The sequence below is a fragment of the Sarcophilus harrisii genome, chromosome 4 (assembly GCF_902635505.1).
Source record: "Sarcophilus harrisii chromosome 4, mSarHar1.11, whole genome shotgun sequence".
NCBI lineage: Eukaryota > Metazoa > Chordata > Mammalia > Dasyuromorphia > Dasyuridae > Sarcophilus > Sarcophilus harrisii.
The window spans coordinates 85,475,184-85,499,106 of NC_045429.1; positions in this window are offsets into that span (position 1 = coordinate 85,475,184).

The window sequence follows — 23,923 nt, forward strand, 5'->3', positions numbered from 1 at the left end:
CATATTCTTACAAATTTGACACAGTTCTTTATATATTTTGGTAAAGACATCTTTATTAGAAACTTTGACTGTAAAAATGTTTCCCAGATTTGTACTTCCCTTTTAAAATTGGTTCTGTTGGGGTTTTTTTGTGCAAAAATTTTCAAATCAAAGTTGTCCATTTTGCTTTTCATAATGTTCTCTAGTTCTTCTTTGGTCATAATTTTCTTTTTTCTCCAAAAATCTGATAAGTATTCTCCTAATTTGCTTATGGTATCACTCTTTATGCCCAAATCATGTACCTATATTCATATCATTTTGGTATGGAGTGTGAGATGTAGGTCTATGATAAATTTCTGAAATTATTTTCATTACCCAAGCAATTTTTCTCACATAGTAAGTTTTTATCCCAGAAGCTGAAGTTTGGGGGTTTATCAAATACTAGATTTATATAATCATTGATTGTTGGTTGATGTGTATCTAACCTGTTCCATAGATGCACAACTCTATTTCTTAGCCAGTATCAAATGGTTTTGATGACTGCTTTTTATAATAGAGTTTTAGGTCTGGTACTATTAAAACATCATCCTTTGTAATTTTTTTTCATTAATTCTCTTGATATTCTTGAACTTTTATTTTTTCAGATAAATTTTGATATTTTTTTTAGTTCTATAAAATAATAAGTAGACCAATTTGGGCAGAATTGTCTTTTTTATTATACTAGCTTGGCTAACCTATTATTTTTAAATGGATCAAGTTGCTAGAATAGAGGATTTACTGGCAAAATAGATTTTACTTTATAACCTCAAAATAGTTGGTCTGATCCACTTTACATCCCATGGGAGTCATGGTTAGGACAATTCCTCACTACGATATTTACTGTGCTGCCATGTCCAGAAAGCAACAGGGTAGCATGGGAGATAGAGGAAAAGCTTGAAAAGTAACTGAAATATGCCATTTATTCATGTTTGGAATGTTTGAGAAACTTAAGCAATTCTATATTGCCATATATATATATATATATAATGTATATATGCATATTTATATAAAATTTATAGATATCTATATCTATGAAGAGATACACACATTTATACACATATACATATATAAATTATATATTATATATATGCATGTTTGTAAGAACATATTTCAACAATTCTTTATTATGTCAATATGTTATACATGAATGAGTTTATTTCTGATAATTTCTCTTTTTATATAGGGATTATCATTGTTTCTAATTATAAATGAAGTCTCTGAGATTTGGAAAAATCAAATGACTTTTGTAGAGTTTATGAAGCCCATAAGTATTGAGTTGGTTGATAGCCTAAAGTCTTTTCTTATGATTTGACTGTTCTCAAAATATAAAATGTTTTTATTGAGATGCTTGCCAGATTTTTATAATATGTTAGTTTTATTTATAGCAAAATTTGTATAAACATAATTTTTCCCTAAATGCATGGCTAATAAAGGTTCTATTATGTCAGTATATTTTAATTGTTTGAAAACAATAGCTTGGTTTTCTTGGCCTTAATGTGATGAATCCTTTCCCCTTCAACCATAGAAAATGAATTAATGAAAAAATTGTGGTTGCAGAAAAATAATACTTAGCTAAACAGGTCAATTGTTTAATCCCAACCAAAGAATCCATTAAACAAGAGAGTTTTTAAATCATATACTGTAGGGGGAAAATAGTTATAAAGTTTTCTGACTTCTGCATCATTTTTTACCATAGGGGTCAGTCAAAATTAGACTATTATGCTTGATTTTGAATTTATTTTTTTCTATTTAGAATCAAAAATAGCACTCCTTTAGAAGTTTTATAGTATAATTATAAAATCTCTGCCTTCTGAAGTCAATGCATTTTTATGAGATTTGCTTTCTTAGAAGAAAACCAACTAACTTTAGAGGTACACCTTAAGTTGAGAAACATTTTTCTTTTTAATCCAGACCAGGGAAACTCAATTTATAAGCAGTTATAATTTATGAAAAGAATTACAATTGGCTAATTATAATTTCAATCTTACTAATAGAAGTTTTGCATTAATTAAAGTACATTTAATATAGTATTTTAATGAGTAAAAATTTCCAATAATACCTTCCTCTAAAAATTTCAAGACTTTATCAGGAAGGAAATTCTGGTTTAAAAAGACCAGTTTTTTAAACTTAGCTTCTTTATAAATAATTATATTTATGAAGGTAAGTTAGGAATCAGGACAGGGAGTTTAATGGTTATTTATGCCACTGTGTACATCATTACTATTATAATATGTGTATATCATCATTGTCATCATCATCAGCTCTTATTCCAAATAGTACATATTAGTGATAATTTGAAAACAATGGCCATGTTTGCTACAGAAAGTCCAGATAGAGCCAGATAGTTCACTAATAAAGTATGGACTACTCAGTCTTCCAATTAATTGCCTGAAATTCAGATGAGTAAATCATACAATGATACAGAATCAGGAACTTTCTTTTGCCTTTCTTTGTGTTTCTATCACTTAGCCCAGTGCTTAGGCACATAATTGAAACTTAATAAATTCTAAGAGTCCACCCAAGAGTAACAACTGATGTCTCATGAATCAGTTCACCATTTGTTACATTCATATTGCAAGAAACTTAAAATGCTAATGTGGTTAACTGAAACACATACATTGTTATTTACCGTATCTCAACTAGGCTTGTTATCTTTCCACTTGCACTTGCTACTTCTTCTGTCCTTAATATTTCTTCCTCTAGTATTCCTATTAACCCAAACATAAATTTTTGTAATCTTATTATCTCCATTCCCTTCATCGGCACTCTATATTTTATCATTTTTATGTCCTATTGATTCCATTCCCACATTTCTGTCATCTGTCCACATCACTAATAAAGGCCCTCATTTCCACCAACATAGACTATTAGAATGTTTTCTTTACATTTCTTCCTGCTGATACTTTCTCCTTCTAATGTATCTTTGTTTTTCCACAAATCATTTTTGTATTTGTTCTCCACTAAAAATTTTAAGCTGTTCCCATAATGGCTACAATTTTAAATTCCAGTATCTTTGTTTGATATTCACAGTCCTCTAGGATCAGGTCAGCCTTAATTTTCCAAACTTACCTATTGTCTCATTCCACACATGAAACAAATTGGATTACTCATTTTCTAACAAGTTTACTCTATATTCTATCTCTTCTAAATTTACTCTAGATGTTCTCTATACTTTAAAAGCCTTCATCCCTTCTCTTTCAGCATTAAAGTAGTATCTTAAGTTTCCATCCAGATGCCAAACTCCATCAAGTTTTTCACTTTCTTCACTGTGGAAGAAGTCAGCAGATCAATGACATTAGTATTCAAATTTTAAACTGCAATTTATTTTATAACTCTCAAATACATTTACATAGTAATGCATATTGCAGTTGTATGTATTGATATCTTGTCTCCCCATTGTTTCATTTCATTGAAAATCTAGAGGACTATTTTGCACACAATAGTTACTCTAATATTTTGCTGAATTTTATTGTGATTGCATTATATTTTCACAATAATATCATAAATCAAAAGAGTATCATTATTCTGCCCTTATCTATTAGAAAAGAGACTTAGAAAACTTAATGATTTGCTCATGTTGAATGTAGCACTTCAGCCCATGTCTTTTTACATTGTCATGTGTTTTGCATCTTGAAACATAGGGGACTATGGAATAAGTCCATCAAATCTGAAATATACTTAATCCTATTGTAGATACATTTATTGGAAAATATGTTTGTTTTTCTTTCCCCTGAGTTTAAGGATATTTCAGAGCTCTCATTCTTAATCCTTGTCTCTTTGCCCTTTTCCTTTGGAAAAGGGGAAACATGAGCTTGCCAAGCCACTCCTTTTCTCTTCTCACTGGCAGTGATTTTCTCTTTAGTTACTGCCCTAAGATTGACTCTTAAGGGGGTCTCCTTGAGCATGTTTTGAATAAAGCAATGGGAACATCAAAGTGGCCTACTGTAGAAGTGCATCACTTAATTCCCCATCAGAGAGAAAATATTATTAATATCACCTTATGCCCAATAGAAAAATCATGCTTTTATCATGCTTTCAGAAGTTATAAAATATAAATTAATAAACTTCTCTTTTCATTTGTTTTCTCAGGCCTCAGATAGAAAGATATAGGGAATTTCCAACATTTTTTTTTTCTCTCCCATTTTTTCTCTTGATGTTACATGTTAATCATTAATCTTTTCTCTTGCATTTCACTTCCTATAAGAAAACACTTGTACATAAGAAATTCCTGTGTCCAATCACAGATTTATTCTGGCTTCCAATAATAACTGAAAAATGTAAATTAAACTTTAAAGAACAGGCAAATTTTGAATTTTATATACACTCTCCTGAGTGATAAGAGAGAAATAAGAACAAGCAAAACAAAAATCACTGTCTGATATCAGTTTTTCCAAATTGAAAGTTTACCAGTGACTAGTATGCCTGGCAGCATTTGCTGGCAACGATTATATCATGACAGCTGCTCAAATGCCAGCAACCCCACCCACATTTGTGTTCTCTCCAATCTCTCTTAAAATATGCTTATGGAACTGAGCTCAATCCTCTCCTCCCCAAAGACATACATATAGACATGTGTTTCCTTCATTAAGACCTCTTCCAAGGCAAGAATGAAGGTCATGCTGTCTTTTTTAGTTCTCTCTCTCTTGTCAGTAGCTCAAAAGAAAAATAATCTGAGTATTTCTGATTTCTTCAGCCAGCTTCATTCAATCCATTCAGTTCCATAACTTGACACAACGAGATAGTGCTATACTTTATTTAATAGAAAAAACAGATTTTAATCTAAGTTCAGTCAATTACAGTATCAAATATTATATAATATAGAAAAAATCATTGTAAATTTATAAAACTTTTTTTTCAAAGAAAGTTAATCACTTGAAAGGACTTTAAAGAAAAAGAAAGGAAGAAAAAGAGGAACAGGAATAAGAGAAAAAGGAGAAAAGATTCTGATTCCTGGGTAAAATCAATCATAACTGGCTCCATTGAAACAACATTCAAGACATAGGAAATAAAACAATATTTCAGTCAAGTTTTGTGGTTCTCTTTAGAATATAGTGAAGATTCATCTAAAAAAATTAAGACTATAAGAAAATTCTTACTATCATTATTATTTCTATTGCTATTGTTATTGTTGTTTTTAATTAAATTCATGATAAAGTTGTATTAAGATTTTCTGAGGTGTACTTTTCCTCAGACTTGACTTCCAGGACCCATGCCACAAATATTGAGAAAAGCTGATTTATTCTGTTTCTTAACATCTACTCTGGGGGCTAACTAAGCAGCCTTGTTAGTGATAGAATGAATTTACCTAACACATTCTCAGAAACAAAAGTAGATCATATTTCAAAACTTATCCAGTTGTCCACTCAGTTATTTTTCCTTATGTTTTGCCTTTCTGTCATGTATACAAATTATTCCTTTCCCTCCCTATCACCTCTGGTTCTGGACTAAGTTATACAATCAATAGTACTATTGTTCTTGAAAAGAACATATCAATTGAGTTTCTAGCGGATGTAGGAACCATCCCTAGAATTCCTAAAATCAAAACTCTTTTCCCTAGAAACTTCTTTAACATCCTCTTGAACACGAACCACTACAAAATGTAAACTCCTTTAGGAGGAGCCTTTATTACTTGTGACATTTGTACCCTCATGACTTAGCATAATACTGGTATTCCTGGTCTATGGCTCACTCAGGCTAGTCCCTTGATAGTTTACATTCAATTTCAGAACAAAAGAAACTCTTGGAGATCATTCAACAGTTAAGAAAAGATTTACTTACTTATTGCAGAATAGGCAATAATTATAATTGTTAAACTCACCTAGAGTTGATTCAACTGAATGAACTTAATACACTCATTATAATCTCTGTGACTTGAGAATGTTCTCAATACTCTTACAGGAAAAGAATAGCCTAATTTACATGGGAGGCTTCAAGATAATAATTCAATACATTCTGAATCAAAGCAATCATTTAATAAAAGATTTTTCATTTATTCCTTCCATTCTTCCTCCATCTATTCATATAAACACCATATATTTTTTCCCAATTTCTATCAAATAGTCTCAATCAATGAAAGGTTTAACTTAGCTTCAAATTATTGGGAAGCAATATATGCTTATAAATTTAAAGCCTCTTTTAAAAAAAAATAACTGCTCCATTAAACAATGTAGATCTTCTTGAAGTTTCATATTTTTATTAGCTTATCCCATTCTTCTTAGTAATATCTTCTTACCTTTAATTCTTGAGTATTTTAAAGACTAAAAAGATTAATGCTAATTTAAGATATAACCAAAAGGGAAATTAGATTAAAATTATTAGCTTTTTAAAATCAATGGCTTTGTTACAAATTTGGTTGAATAGTAAGCAAAAGTATTGACATTAGACCCAGAGAACTTGAATTCAAGTCTTCATTGTGCCACTTACTATCTGAGTGATTTTTGACAAGTCATAACCTCTCAAGATATCTGTTTCTTCATATATAAAGTGTAGGAGTCACATGGACTAAAGAAACTCTAGATTACTTCATCTTTGGGTACCAAGTTTAGATTCATAGCCAGAGATCAAGATGTGAAGTCTGAGGGTTATAAATATAATTACTTCGTGACCAAATGTGATTTATCCAAGAATATAAATTCAAAAATAGGAATGAAATATATTTCTTTTAAAATTAAAATAACTAATTCCATACTTTAAACTGAATTAGGCTGTCTCCTTATTTGTTCATTTCAGTAAGATTCTGAATGTTTTAACTAACTAGAATACGATATTAATCTGAAATAAGACTATTTATATGAATCTTTAAATGTGAAGATCACAGGTAGCTGCAGTAATCAAATTGTCATTGATGGGAATGATATGTTGAATCAATGGAGCATTAATAATTAAAAGTGCCATTTCTTCTTTATATAAATCAACACAGAGAAAATTGAGTCATATTTTCCATACTTGTCTATGAGAGTTGTTTAAAATCTACAACTAACGGTAATTTTATGAGAGTCGATTTAGCACTTATCAAAACTAGGAAACCATATCGAACCTTCCTGGACACACATGCTGAGCTATTTGCATTATTTTGGCAGGTTTTCTACTCAGAACATATAAAGAATAAACCACTCATTTACTCATCTTTTGGTTATCATAATTGCATTAAGTTCCCATTTGTATTCCTGATTAACTTTTAAAGAAAAAAATGAAGTTACACAATTTAATGAAGCAGTATACCATAATGATGTGTGAAATTGAGATTTGCTCTCACATTGAAGTCATGTAAAATCCTGTCTTCTATATAACAATTTAATATTTTGCATCCTTTGGAACTCATTGTAAATGTTTCCGTTAAAGAATAAGGTAATCAGCATTTAGGATAAATTATATTATTACTAAGCTGTGGAGTTGGTTCTCATAAACCCAGAGGACAAAAAAGCATGCTTTAAGTTTAACAGAAGAAACTAACAAGGAAACAAAGAATAAGACCAATTCCTATGAATGAGCTTTTTTTTCTTTTTTAGCTTAGTTTTTGATCTTTTGGGATTCATCATCAGGCATTCTTGAAAATAATTGTAGCAACCATGATGAGAAAACAAAACCTAGATTTGGAGCCAGAGAACTATGTGACTTGGAAAATGTTTTAATTTTGCTAGATTTTTTTTCATATGTAAAAACAACAACAAAGAAACAAAAACTCCCTAGTTTTTCCTTCTTGGAATTATTTTAATTTCATTTCTTGTGTCCCTTAGCAGGAATCTAAGCAAAGAGGAACTATTTCATGAAACAATCCACCACTGAATAAATATTTATTAAGTATTTGTAATGTATCAATCTCTCTGCTCAGCTCTGGGAATACAAAGATACAAATGAAATGATTATATTTCTAAGGGAGTTTACATATAATAAGAATAGCATATATAAAATATGGGAAGATAGAGATAGATTAATGATCTCATTGATATTGGGAATTTCCAGAATAGCAAATCCTATGGATATGATCAGGCACATTTTGGGCAACTTATATAGACTTGGACAACTAGAATACAACCACCCAACATCCAAAAATATTCCTGGATAGAATTTAAAGCAGATCTTCCTATCCTTGAAGCTACTTTGCTCTATATCCACTTTTCTATGTGGCCTTTCTTGTATAAAGTATATAAGAAATAAATATAAAACCAATTGAAGGAAAGGCCCTGGAAACCAGTGAGTGTTGGAGGTGGAGGGATAGTGAGGAGAGTAAAAAGATAATGAAAGACCAAATTTAGAAAATACTTCTTTGACAAAGTTTGAAGGAAATGAGATATTAAGAGGCACAGATCAAGAGCACATGCCAGACATAGGTAACAGACAGAATAAAGATTAGAGATGAGAGTTGTGCTATCATATTTGAGGAACAAGAATGTCAATCCAGTCAGAACTTAGTGGTGCAGAAATGGCAACAATATATAATAATACTAGCAAATCAGGCAGAGACCATAAGGTGAGTGATTTCAGAAGGGAAGGAAAGAAGGAAGGAAGGAAGGAAGGAAGGAAGGAAGGAAGGAAGGAAATGGAGAAAGGGAGGAAAGAAAGAAGCAAGCAAGGAAGGAAGGAAGAGAGGGAGGAAGACAGACAGAAAGGGAAAGGAAGAAAGAAAGAGAAAAGAAGAAAGGAAGAAAAGAGCTTATAGTTAATATGAAAGGCAATACACTTTTTTTTTAAATGTCTTTATTCCTAAAACACAGCAGAGTGCCATGAGAATTGCAGGCACTGAATAACAGTTTGTTGAATCTATCAATTAGCAAGCATTACTTAAGCCTTTAGTATTTGCCACAAATAGAGCCCCATGAGGGCTAAATTGAAACCCATTTCTGCCCTCAAGGCATTTACATTTTAATGGGCGAATAAAGCATATCTTATTAGAAACAACAGGATAAAATGAGTCTTGGAGTCAGGAAGTCCTAAGTTCAAACCCTACCTCAGTGTTGGGTACTTGTAAAGTATGTACCTGGCAGAAAAACGGCCTGTAGGACAGGATGTTTACTTAAAAGATTGATAACTAGCTCGGAGTATGCCTGCAACATGGCAGGGCAAAGGAGAAAAATATCAGGGCTTGACAGGATGTGAACTAGGTCTATAAAATCATTGTAACTGCACCAGAGGGGAGGAGTTACTGAGAGGAGTTAGGAGTTAGGAGTTGGAGAGAGCAAGAACTATATAGTGCTCAAATAAATGTTTGCTGTGTAAATCAAACTAGTGTGTCCCAGGTGCTCTGTGGGGAAAGATCACAGCTTGAGAAGAACTGTGCCAGAGACATCCGAAGACCTGGAATGGTAAGAGTCCAGTTGATACCCTCTTTGTGAGTAGAGGGACTCTGTGGTGTTCTTTTTCTTTAAAATAATAAGATGGTGGTTCTCTCTGGGGGAGAGGGTTTCTCACGGAGGTTTTCTGGAGGCAGCCTTAGTTTCAGTTAAAATCAATAATTACTTCAAAATCACAACCAGCTGATAAAAGTTCAGATCTTTTATTGTGTCTTTCAATATAGCCCGGTTAGCTCAGAGGCCTATCTCTCTGATTGGTTCCACAAACTCTTGCAGCTTTGTCCTTGGCTTCTGCCTCTGCTTTCTTCAGCCTCCAGCCAGCACCAAGGTGGAAGATGCAATGAATCTCTCTTGCCTTGAAGAGAGGGCTTGTGGGCTTCCTTCCAGAGTGCTACTCTCCAACCCCAGTCAATGTTCTGGAGAAATTCTTCTAAGCTCTAAGAACTTCCTCTCTATATATGATCTCCTAAAGGTTAACTCCTCCTTCTGGAGGCAGGGATTATGGGTTATCTCCCAGAGTGCTCTCTGGTTCTAAGAACTTCAAGAGAGGTGTGAACACAAGCATTATTGTCTATCAGTATTAGCAACCCATCACCCTGCAAGGATTCTCTCTAAGGTGTGAACCAACAAGCACTGTTTCAATTCTATTGAGTTAACACCAGGACCTTGACATCACCCTTGAGTTTTCACCTTGTTTCAAGTTGAGTTGACACTAGGATTCCAACAGGACCCTTACATTAAGTCCCTTGAAATTAATCTTTGTGTTCTGGGAGTAGAACCAAGATGGCAGAGTGAAGCAAGGAAACTGCCTGAGTGTTCCCAGTTTCCCTGGAAAATCACAAAAAAAACAAACTCTTAACAGAGTCTGACAGAATGAAACTACTCTAAAGCTCAAAATAGAACAGAAGGACTTCAAGAAAGGTCAGTTTCACTGAAGTGAAAGGGTTATTCAACCCAGCTCAGACTGTGTCCAGGAAAGATACTGAGGTAGACTTAATCACAGCAGATCAAGAACTGATACCCTCTGTCCTGAATCAGTAGCAAAGCAGACCAGTGGGAAAGAATCAGAACAAAAGGCAAATTGCCAGACCAGGAAACTAGGCTGTTTCCTGGCAAGAGCACATAGAGTTATGCCCTCCTGTGAGCAAGACATTAAAAACAAGAGATTCTTGTGTTCAAAACCAAGTTTCAGAGATTCATTGTGCATCTCTGGGGTCAGTGACTCTTCACCCCAGGAAGAGGGCTTGACCATAATAGTCATAAAATGGGGAGGAGAGAAAGAAAATGAGCAAAAAACAGAAATGAATGATTTGACCAAATGCAAAATGCAAATACAACTGACCAAAACATCTGACCAAATGCAAAAAAAAAAAAATCCACTGAAGAAAACAACACTTTGAAAAGTAGAATTAATCAAATGGAAAAATAGATATGAAAACTAACTGGAAAAGGTGACACATTAAAAACTAGAACTAGGTAAATGGAAGCTAATGTCTTTATAAGGCACCAAAAAAGGATGAAAAATGGGAAGAAAATGTAAAATAACTTTTTGGAAAAATAGCCAACCTGAAAAAAGATCCAAGACAGATACTTCAAAAATTATTGCTCTACCTGAAGGTCATGTACAAGGGCATTAAAACTTTACAATAAAACTTCAAATGTTCCAGATGACAATGAAATAAAAATTATATTCCAAAAGGAGGCATAAAGATTGACTAACAACCAATTGGATACTATATAATCTTATTCTAAAGAATGAGTAGGTCAAACAATAAAACATAGAAACAATCAATGATTTCATCCAGGAAGATGACAATAATGAGACAACATACCAAAACTTATGAAATGCAGCCAAAGTGCTTAAGGGAAATTTTATATCCATAAATAGTTAAATGAATAAAACACAAAAAGAAGAGGTCAATGAATTGGGCATGCAATTAAAAAAATGTAGAAAATAAAAAGAACAATTAAATACCAAATTAGAAATTCTGAAAATCAAAGGAGACATTAACAAAATTGAAATGAAGAAAACTATTGCATTATTAATAAAAATAAGAGTTGAATTTATATTAAAACAAATAAAATAGAAAAACCTTTAGTTAATTTCATTAGAAAAAGGAAAGAAAAAACCCACAAATGGCCAGTATCAAAAAATGAAAAGGGTGAATTTGTTACCCATGAAGAAGAAATTAAAGATATAATTAAGAGCTAGTTTGCCCAACTCTTGTGCCAGCAAATCTAACAATCTAATTGAATTGGATGCATATTAACAAAAATATAAATTGCCCAGATAAATTGAAGATGAAATAAATTAGGTAAATATTCCCATTCTAGAAAAAAGAAGTTGAACAAGCCACTAATGAGCTCCCTAAGAAAAAAATTTCCAGGGCTTGATGGATTTACAAGTGAATTCTGCCAAACATTTAAAGAACAATTAATTTTAACACTATGTAACTATTTGGAAAAATGGATAAAGAAAGAGTACTGACAGATTTCTTCTATGACACAAATATGGTACTAATACCTATAGCAGGATGAGCCCAAACAAAGAAAGAAAATTACAGACCAATCTCCCTAATGATTATTGATGCAAAAGTGTTAAATATTATCTAAGAGATTACAGCAATTTATCAGCAGAATTATATACTATGGCCAAGTGGGATTTATATCAGGCATGCAAATTTGGTTCAATATTAGGAAAATTATTGCCATGATTGACCATATCAATAATAAAACTAACAGAAATCATATGATAATCTCAAATGATGCAGAAAAAGCTTTTGGCAAAATACAGAATCTAATCCTAATGGAAACACTAAAGAGCACAGGGATGAAGGGAGTTTTCATTAAAATGATAACCAGCATCTATCTAATAACAACAACAAGCATTATTTGTAAGGGGGAGAAGCAGAGAACATTCCTAATAATATCAGGGGTGAAACAAGGATGCTCATTATCATCATTATTATTCAGTATTGTACTAGAAATGTTGGCTTTAGCAATAAGAAAAGAAAAAGAAATTAGAGTAGGCAATGAGGAGATAAAAATATCACTCTTTGCAGATGATATGTTGATATACTTAGTGAATCCTAGAAAATCATACAAAAACCTACTTGAAACAATTAGCAGCTTTAGGAAAGTTTTTCAGAATTTAAAACAAATGCACACAAATCATCAACATTTCTGCATGGGATTAACTGTAATGGGCTGAGGCTTGAGTTGATGCACTGAGGTCCCAAACACATGAGGCTAAGTAGTAATTGGACTATATTATATCAATATACATGCTTGGATAAAGAATGGCCCCTGCCCACTCTCTGTGTAAGTCCTGATGTGTTGTATAAGAAATGACGATTTTGGTGGGTGGAGGAAGAGAGACAGGAAGAGAGGCGGGGAGATATTGGGCCTGGGTTCTACTCTGGTGGTGCTGGTCTTGTGGCTTCTGGTTTAGCTTCTTGATTCAGCTGCACACATTGCTATTGCTGATTCTCTCCCACCTCCAATCTTTCTTCACTGAGAATAAAGATTGACAATTTTCCCCTAACCTGAATTCCTGACTCCGGCTGATTTTAAAATACACGGTCATCACAATTAACAATGTCTAACAGCAAGAGATTGAAAGAAATCCCATCTAAAATAATTGTAAATGAAATAAAATATTTCAATGTCCACCTGCCAAAACAAACCCAGGGACTATATGAACACAAGTCCAAAACACTTTTTACACAAGTAAAGTCAGATCTAAACAATTAGAAAAAATATCAGTTACTCATAGGTATCTTGAGCTAATATAATAAAAATGACAATTCTACTTAATTTGGTCTAGTTGTTCAGTTCCATATCAATCAAAATGCCAAAAAAAAATGATTTTTTTAGAGCTAGAAAAAAATAACAAAACTCATCTGAAAGAACAAAAGCTGAAGAATATCAAGGAAATAAAAGGAAAAAATATAAAGAATGGTAGGTTAGCAGTACAAGACCAAAAATTCTATTATAAAACAGCAGTTATTAAAAATAAATGGTACGGCTAAGAAATACAGTGGAATAGATTAGATACACATGACACTATAATCAATGACTATAGTAATGTGATATTTGATAACCCCAAAACTTCAAATTCTGGGATAAGAATTCACTATTTCACAAAAAAAAATGTGGGAAAACTGGAAAATAATATATCAGAAACAGGATAGACCTACATTTCACAATCCATACCAAAATAAGATCAAAATAGTTATAGATTTCAATCTAAAGAGTAACACTATAAGCACATTAGGAGAGCAAGACAAAGGAGGAATTTATGACCAAAGAAAAACTAGGGAACATTATGAAATGTGAAATGGACAACTTTGATTACACTAAATTAAAAGGGGTTTGCACAAACAAAACCAATGCAGCTAAGATTAGAAGGGAAGCACAAAGCTGGGGGGGGGGAGGGGAAGGAGGGATTCTATAGCCTATGTTTCTGATAAAGTTCTAATTTCTAAAATATATATAAAAAACTGTCAAATTTGTAAGACAAATCATTCCCCAATTGACAAAATGATTGAAAAATATGAACAATTTTCAGATGAAGAACTTAAAGCCATCTATAGTCATGAAAAATGCTCTAATTCACTATTAATTAGAGAAGTATGAACTAAAATACTCTGAGATACTACATCATACCTCTCAGATTGGCTAAGATGATAGGAAAAGATAATGATAAATGTTGGAGGAGATGTGGGAAAACTGGGACACTATACATTGGTATTGGAATTGTGAAATGATCCAACTATTCTGGAGAGTAATTTGGAATTATGTCCAAAGGGCTATAAAACTGTGCATTCCCTTTGATTCAGCAATGCCATTGTTGGGTCTATATTTCAACAAAATCAGAAAGGACCCACTTGTGCAAAAATATTTGTAGCAACTCTTTTTCTGGTGGCACAGAATTGGAAAATGTATAAATGCCCATCAATAAGGGAATGACTGAATAAGTTATGGTATATGGATGCAATGGATTATTATTGTTCTATTTTAGAAAGGCCTGAAAAAATTTACCTGAATTGATACTGAGTAAAACAAGCAGAACAAGGAATATGCTGTGCACAGTATCAAGATTGTGAGATGATCAATTATGACAGATTTGGTTCTTTTCAGTTATTCAGGGATCCAAGGTAATACCAATAAACTTTGGATGAAAAATGCTATCTGCATCAAGAGAGAGAACTATGGAGACTGAATGTAAATCAATACATGCTATGTTAATTTTTTTTCTTTTTCTTCTGTTTTCTTTTTCTTTTCTGTGTTATTTTTGAAATGTGATTCATAAAGTATATATATATATTATATTATATATATATATAATGAATTCATAATCAAAATTAATCAATTAATAAAAAATTAAAAATAAATTAATCTTTGAAGTTTGTTATATTTCTCTTGGATCTCATATATCTAATATTTTATTAAGTTCACTTCTTTTTGTAATAAAACTCCAAACTCTGACAATTCATTAAATTTCTAATTTTTTCTATTCAGCATTAAGCTTATCTTTGTTGGGCATAATATTTTGGATGCAGCCCTAGTTTTCCTTTATGAAAAATTGTTCCAAGACTTGTGGTTTCATAACATAGCTGCTGTTAACTGTTGAGTTATTGTAATTGTGACTCCACTGTATTTGAATTGCTTTTTTCTTCTTATTGCTCATAACATGTTCTATTTCATCTGGAGTTTTTGCAATTTAGCTTAGGAAGTTCCTGTGGATTTCTTTGTAGGATCTCTTTCAAGTAGTCATTCAATGATTTCCCCTCCATTTCTATTTTCCCCTCTTGTTCTAACATGTTAAATCAATTCCCTTTCTTCTTCTTTTAATTTTTTTTTTTTGATTTGTAGTTTTCAGATAGTCCAGTTATTCTTATGTTTTCTTCTCTTGATGTTCTCCAGATCTATTGTTTTGTTTTGTTATTTTTTCCTTAAGAGATATCTCACATTATATTCTGTTTATTCTCTTTTTTATAATTTATTATTTCTTGGGGGGCAGAGCCAAGATGGCGGAGAAGGCACACACGACTTTCTAAGCTCTTCTCTTTCCCTCATTGTCAATATTATATCGAGCCTCAAAAATAATCTTGACTGCTACAATTAGTAAAGATAAGAAGTATAACAACTCACCAGCCAAAGAAAATCTGCAGTCTCGCCAAAAAAGGTTTGTTCCGGGGCTAGGGGGGAGATCAGCGTAGACTGGGAGAGAAATTAGGTTCCAAGGAGAGCCTCAAACCAAAAGTGAAAGCACAGATCGCAGCACAAGCTCGAAGCCCCAACCTATAGTACAAGGCTTTTCCTTGGGGCAGTTGTGAACCCCCACAGCAGGAGGGCACATCCCAGGTTAGCCTCTAATCTGCGCAGTGGGGGGCTCGGCTTCGGCCATAGAGATTTCCCAGGGCCAATTTGTTGGGTAGAGATGTTGGGGCAGAGTTCTGGGAGAATTGGAGGTCTGTGGTCAGCTGCTAATACCCACAGCCCCACAAGAGGCTCTGGCCTGGGGCAGTGACACTTTCACCCCTTAGTCTCTAGCCTAGGGCAATCTCTAACCCACACAGCCCAACTGGGCACTTCGATAGCTGACCAGTGCTGAATCCACCTCCTATTGGGGGAAGGGAAAACTCTCACTCAGAGCACTCCCATACCTTGGAGGCAGAAACCGGTTTACATCTCTCCTGTTCTGCAGAGGAAGCTGGTAACCCCCTTGCCAGGAGGCATACCCTAAAGGCTTTAAAACATGAATAAAAAGATGAAAAGAATGATTGACAGCTTCTATGCAGAAAAAGAGCAGGTCAACAAACCTGAAGAGACTAACAGCAAACAGTGACCAGATTGTCCTCTTTTACATGATGCTTTCATAGAAAAGACCATTAAAAGTCTCAAAAGAGAGTTAGAAGATAAATGGGGAAAGGAAAGAGAAACCTTGCAAGAGAGCAACAACTTCCTGAAATACGAATTGGAAAAGATAAAAAATTCCCAGGAAGTGCAAGGAAACAAAATTTGTGAATTGGAAAAAGTAAAAAAAATCTCAGGAAAGTAAGAATTGTGAATTAGAAAAAATAAAGACTTCACTAGAAAGTAGGATTTGTGAATTGGAAAAGAAAAGAACTCGCAAGAAAACAGGATCTGTGAACTGGAAGAAGAAAATAATTCACTAAAAAAAAATTAGTGAAATGGAAAAAAATTCTATAGATCAAAACAATTCATTTAAAAACTCAATTGGACATATACAGAAAGGAAGTAAAAAAAGCTAATGAAGAAAATAATTCTTTAAAAATTAGAACTGAACAAATTGAAACTAATGATTCATTGAGACAGCAAGAATCAGTCAAGCAAAAACAAAAAAATGACAAACTGGAAAAACCATGAATTATCTACTTGCAAAAATGACAGACTTGGAAAACAGATCTAGGAGAGATAATCTGAGGATTATTGGACTTTCCGAAAATTATGATGAAAAAAAGAGCCTAGATACTATTTTACAAGAAATCATCAAAGAGAACTGCCCAGATGCAATAGAATCACAAGGTAAAATAGGCATTGAAAGAATTCATCGAACACCTTCTGAAAGAGACCTAAAATAAAAACCCCAAGGAATATTGTGGCCAAATTTCAGAACTATCAGATTAAGGAAAAAATTTTACAAGCAGCCAAAAAGAAAAACAATTTAAATACCGAGGTGCCACAGTAAGGATCACCCAAGACCTGGCTGCCTCCACATTAAAGGATCAAAGGGCCTGGAATCTGATATTCTGAAAGGCAAATGAACTTGGAATGCAGCCAAGAATAAACTACCAGCTAAGCTGAGCATTTTCGTCCAGGGAAGAAGATGGACATTTAATGAAAAAAATGAATTCCATTTGTTTCAAAGGTAAAAACCAGAACTAAACAAAACATTTGATTTCCAAACCATAGAACTCAAGAGTGGCGAAAATTAAAAAGAACTCTTGAGAATTGTATTTCTTTGTGGGATAAAAAAACGCATACATGTATAATTTGATTTTACTGATATAACATAAAAAAGGGGAATAATTGGAAAAGGGATGATGGCAAGAATAAAAAGGTGGGAAAGGAGGGGATAAAAAGGGGAAACCAATCCCACAAAGGGCTAAGAAACTTATCATATCTGAGGGAATTTAGAGAGGGGGGAGGAACATTTGGTGGAATCACCCCTCATCAGAGTTGGCTCAAAAAAATAAAATTGACATATTTGTTTTAAGAAAAAATTCTCTCTTGCTTCATTAAAAAGGGGAGGGAAAGGGAAAAGAAAAAGGTAATAAAAGGGAAGAAAGGGGGAAAAAGATTCAAGGTGGGGAGGGAGGGATTCTAAAGAGGGTAAAGCATCATGATCAAGGGTTTAATAAGTTTCAAAAGGGAAAGAGGTTGGGGAAGGCAAGAAAAGTAAAGCAAATTGGGGTTATTAGGATGGAGAAATACAAAATTAAATTCTAACCGTAAATTGTGAATGGGAGAACTCCCCCATAAAGAGGGAGGCAGATAGAACTTGGATCAAAAGACAGAACCCCCAATATTTTGTTTAAAGGAAATACATTTAAAGCAGGGAGATATATATAGGGAAAAGGCTGGAGCACAATCCTTTATGCTTCAGGCGAAGTCAAAAAGCAGGGGTGGTTCCTTATTAAAGATCAAGCAAAAGCAAAAATTGATGTAATTAAAAAGAGATAAGGGGAAGGAAACTTCTTTAAAAAGGGTTAATAAACAACAAAGCAATATCAATATTAAACATATATAAAACTATGGCATCCAACTTCCTAAAAGGAGAATTAAAGAGAGGTTGCAAGAAGAAGAAATGAACCCAACAAAATTGTTAATAGTGGGGAGATCCAACCTTGCACTCTCAAAAATTTAAATCAAACCACAAAACAAATAAAAAAAATTAAAAAATAAATATTGAAAAATTAGGTATGTTGGAACTTTTGGAAAAATTGAATGGAGAAGAAAGGAATATACTTTCTTCCCAGGTTCATGGAACCTATTCAAAATTGACCATATATTAGCACATAAAGACCTCAAAATTAAATGCAAAGAAAGCGAAAATTCTTTCCTTTCCAGATCAGGATTGCTAAAAAACAATTCAACAAAGGTTAAAGGGGTAAATAGACCAAAAGTAAGGAAACTAAACAATCTCATTGTAAAGAATGATTGGGTGAAGCAGCAAATTATAGATACAATTAATAATTTCACTCAAAATAATGACTGATGAAGTTTCCCTTACCAAAATTTGTGGGATGCAGCCAAAGCGGTAATAAGAGGGAATTTTATATCCTTAAAGGCTTACTTGAATAAAACAGAAAAAAAAAGATTAATAATTGGGCCAACTAAAAAAACTAAAAAGGGGAACCAAATTAAAAATCCCCAATCAAATACTAAATTTGAAATTCTAAAATTAAAAGGAGAAATTAAAAATATTGGTAAAAACTATTGAACTATTTAATAAAAACTGAGTTGGTTCCTATGAAAAAGCCAATAAAAATAGATAAGCCTTTGGTAAATCCTTGTTGAAAAAGGGGGAGGAAAATGAAATTAAGTAGTCTTTAAAAATGAAAAGGGAGAATTTCCACCAATTGAAGAGGAAATTAAAAATAATAAGGGGTTATTTTGTAACTTTTGCGAATAAATTTGATGACCCTAAAGTGAAATGGATGAATTCTCCAAAAAATATAGGCTTCCAGAAGTAAAGGAGGAAGAAATTTGGTAGCGGGCCAAAAGTCAATTTTCCCAGAAAAATAGTTTTTAATTCAATTCTATCAAACATTTAAAATACAATTGGTTTTACCCAATCTATATAAATTATTTGATAAAATAGGGAATGAAGGAATTTCCAAATTCCTTCTATGACACAGACATGGTTTCAATCCCTAAACCAGGTGGCTGAAAACAGAAAGAAAATTATGACCAATCTCCTAATGGTTTAGTTAAAATCTTTTTTTTTTTTTTATTTAATGGCCTTTTTTCAGGGAATATCGGGTAACACAGCATTAACAATTGCCAAACCTCTTGTTTCCTTTTCCCTCTTACCCCCCACCCCTCCCCAAATTGGCGGGATGACCAGTAGATGTTAAATATATTAAAATATAACTTAGATACACAATAAATTATACATACCAAAACATTATTTTGCTGTACAAAAAATCAGACTCTAATTATTTACAATTAAACTTGGAAAAAATCAAAAAGGTAGGGTGCATAAATATGGGATTTGGGTTCAATGGTTTTTTTAGTCATCTCCCCAAGTTCTTTTTCTGGGTATAGCTAGTTCAGTTTTCTGCTCCATTAGAAATGATTTGGTTTTGATCTCGTTTGCTTTGAGGATGGCCTGATCCTCAGGACTGGTCTATCTAGTATTTTGTTGAAGTATATAATGATCTCCCTGGTCCTGCTCATTTTCCGGCATCGGTTCGGTTAAAGTCTCTCCGGACTTTTCTGAAATCATCCTGTTGGTCATTTCTTACAGAACAGTAATATTCCATAATTTTCATATACCACAATTTATTTAAAATTCTCCAACTGATGGACATCCATTTCCGGTTTCCAGTTTCTAGCCACCACAAAAGGGCTGCCAAAACTTCGTGCACGGGTCCCCCCTTCTTTTAAATCTCTTTGGGATTAAATCCCATTAAAACACTCTGGATCAAAGGAATGCACAGTTTGTCTTTTTGAGCATAGTTTCCAAACTATTCCCAAAAATGGTTTGGTTTGTTCACAATCCACCAACAATGAAATCAGTGTCCCAAGTTTTCCCAATCCCCTCAACTTCATTATTTTCCTTGTTCTTAAGCCAATCCCAACTTGGGTGTGTAGTATATCTTAAATTGTCTTAATTTGCATTTCTCTGATTAATAATGACTTGGGCATCTTTTCCTTATGACTGAAATGGTTTCAATTTCTTCATCTGAGGTTGTTTCTGTTCATATCCTTGCCATTTTCAATTGGAGAATGGCGATTTTTATAAATTAGAGTTAATTCTCTATATATTTTGGAAATAGGCCTTTATGGAACCTTGAACTGTAAAATATTTTCCCAGTTTTTGCTTCCCTTCAAATCTGTCTCCATTAATTTTGTTTACAAAAACTTTTTCAGTTTGGTATAATCGAAATTTTCTATTTTGTTTGATCAGTAATGATCTCTTTTCTCTTTGGTCAAAAACCTTCCCCTTCCACAGGTCTGAAATTAAACTATCCTTGTTCCATAATTTTATTAATAATTTCATTCTTTATGCCTAGGTCCATGAACCCATTTTGTTATCTTGGTGTCGGCGTTAAGTATGGATAATTTTAGTTTCTCCCTTTAGTTTCCAATTTTCCCAGAATTTTTATCAAACAGTAAGTTCTTATCCAAAGCTGGGAATCTTTGGGTTTTGTCAAAGACTTAGGTTGCTATATTTGTTGACTGTTTTTATCCCGAACCTAATCTATTCCACTGATCCAACTAATCTATTCCTTAGGTTACCAAATGGTTTTGGTAACTGCTGCTCTATAGTATAGTTTTTTTAACCAAGCCACCATCATTTGATTTTTTTTTTATTAATTTCCAAATTTTGACCTTTTTGTTTTCCATAGAACTTTGTTGTTATTTTTTTGGTCATTAAAATAGTTTTTTTGGGAGTCTGATTGGTATAGCCTAAATAAAAGATTAGTTTAGGTAATATTGTCATCTTTATTATTTTCTCGCCCTATCCAAGAGCATTTAATATTTTCCAATTGGTTTAGATCAGACTTAATTTGTGTGAAAAAGTGGTCTGTAATTTTGCTCATAAAAGTTTCTGATTTTCCCTTGGGATAGATTCCTAAATATTTTATATTATCGGTAAGTTCTTTAAAATGGAATTTCTCTTTGTAACTCTGACTGTTGGATTTTGTTAGTGATATATAAAGAATGCTATTGTTATGGGTTTTATTTTTTATAACCAGCTTTTTGCTAAAGTTGTGGATTATTTCTAATAAACTTTTTAACCAGTCTTGGGGTTCTCTAAGTATACCATCATTCCAAAAGAGTTTGGCTTCCCTCATTGTCTATTCTTATTCCTTTAATCTCTTTCTTTAGCTCCTTTTTGCCTATAGCCCTAGGTTTCTAATACAATATTAAATGGTAACGGTGATAGTGGGCAACCTTTTTCCTCCAGATCTTATTAAGGAATGGTTGCGGTTTGGCCCCATTACATTGATGCTTACTGGTGGGAAAATAGATGCTGCTGATTATTTTTAAGGAAAAGTCCATTTATTCCTTTTTCCAAGTGTTTTTTAATAGGAATGGATGTTGGATTTTATCAAATGCTTTTCTGCATCTATTGAAGGATGATCATATGGTTTTTTGTTAATTTGGTTATTGACATGGCCCAATTATATTGATAGTTTTCCTAATTAGCCAACCCTGCATTTCCTGGTTATAAATCCTTTGATCATAGTGATTATCTTGGAGATGATTTTCCTTGGTCTTTTTGCTAATATCTTATTTAAGATTTTTAGCATCAATATTCATTAGGGAGATTGGTCTATAATTTTTCTTTCTCTGTTTTCCAGCCTACCTGGGGGTTATCAGTACCATGTCTGTTCATAGAAGAATTTGGTGGATCCTTTTCCTTTTTTCAAATTTTATAGCTTGGGGCCAATTGTTCTTTTAAATGTTTGGTTAAAATTCACATGTAAATCCATCTGGTCCTGGGGATTTTTCCTTAGGGGAGTTGTTTAATTGCCTTTCTTTTTCTTTTTTAAAGGGGGACCTATTCAAGTTTCTTCTTCCTCTTTGGTCTTGGGAAGTCTTATTTTTGGGTAGTCATCCATTTCACCTTAGGTTATCAAATTTATTGGCATAAAGTTGAGCAAAATAACTCCTTATTATTTCTCTTTTCCTCTTTCATTGGTGGAAAGTTCTCCTTTTTTTGGACTACTAATTTCATTTTCCTCCCTCCTTTTTCTAATCAGATTTACTAAAACATCTATTTTATTGGCTTTTTCATAGAACCAACTCTTAGTTTTATTAATTATTTCAATAGTTTTTTTACTTTCAATATTTTTAATTTCTCCTTTTAATTTTAGAATTTCCAATTTAGTATTTGATTGGGGTTTTTATTTTGGTCTTTTTTTAGTTTTTTTTAGTTTGCAAGGCCCAATTCATTAATCTTTTTCTTTCTTGTTTTATTCAAGTAAGCCTCTAAGGATAATAAAATTCCCTCTTATTACCGCTTTGGCTGCATCCCAAATTTTGGTATGGTGTCTCATCATTTGTCATTATCTTAATTGAAATTATTAATTGTATCTATAATTTGCTGCTTCCCCAATCATTCTTTAAGATGGGTTTTTAGTTTCCAATTACTTTTTGGTCTATTTCCCTAACTTTTTTGTTGAATGTAGTTTTATTGCATCATGGTCTGAAAAGAAAGCATTTACTATTTCTGCTTTTCTTGCATTTTAATTTGAGGTCTTTTATTCCTAATATAGGTAATTTTTTGAATAAGGTTCCATGAACTGCTGAGAAAGAAATTATTTTTCTATCTCCATTCAATTTCTCCAAAGATCCAACATACCTAATTTTTCTAATATTATATTTCTTCTTTAATTTCTTTTCTTATTTTTTAAATTGGTTTGATTTGTCTAATTCTGAGGGTGCAAGGTTGAGATCTCCTACTATTACAGTTTTTGTTTCTATTTCTTCTTGCAACTCTTTAACTTCTCCTTTAGGAAGCTGAGTGCCAACCCTTGGGTGCCTTATGTTTAATATTGATATTTGCTTCGTTGTTTTCCTCCTTTAGCAGGATGGTTTCCTTCCTTTCTTTTAATTAAGGTCCAATTTTTACTTTTGCTTGATCTGAGATAAGGATGGCTACCACCACTTTTACCACCGAAGCATAATAGATTTTGCTCAGCCTTTACCTTTACTCTATATGTATCCCCTGCTTTAAATGTGTTTCCCGAAACAACATATTGTAGGGTTCTGACTTTGATCCAGTCTGTTCTCCTCCTTTGGGGAGTTCATCCCATTCCACATTTACGGTTAAATTACCAAATCTTTTTTTCCACCATCCTAAAACCCAGTTGTCCACCTTCTTGCCTCCCCCCAACCCTCTTTCCCCTTTAAACTTATGTATCCCTCTTGTTCCACGATTATACCCTCTTTATAATCCCTCCCTCCCCCCCCTTTAGTCTTTCCCCCCTTCCTTCCCTTATTACTCTTTTTCTTTTCCCTTTTCCCCCCCCCCCTTTTTAATGAGGCGAGAAAATTTTCTCTAAAACAAATGTCAATTTTTTTCCTTTGGCCAACTCTGAGAGTAAGATTCACACAATGTTCCTCCCCCTCTCTAAATTCCCCTCAGATATGATGGTTTCCTTAGCCTCTTTGTGGGATTTGGTTTCCCCTCTTTTTATCCCTCCCTTCCCATTATTCTGCCATCATCCTTTTCCATATCTCTTCCCTTTTTTATTTATATCAGTACTATCAAATTTTACAAATTTTTTTTTGTTATATCCACAACAAAATACAATTCTCAAGGGGTTATTTTACCTTTTTCTGCATCTCTTGAGTTTCTATTCTTGGAATCAAATTTTTTTTTTAGTTCGGTTTTTCTTCAAACC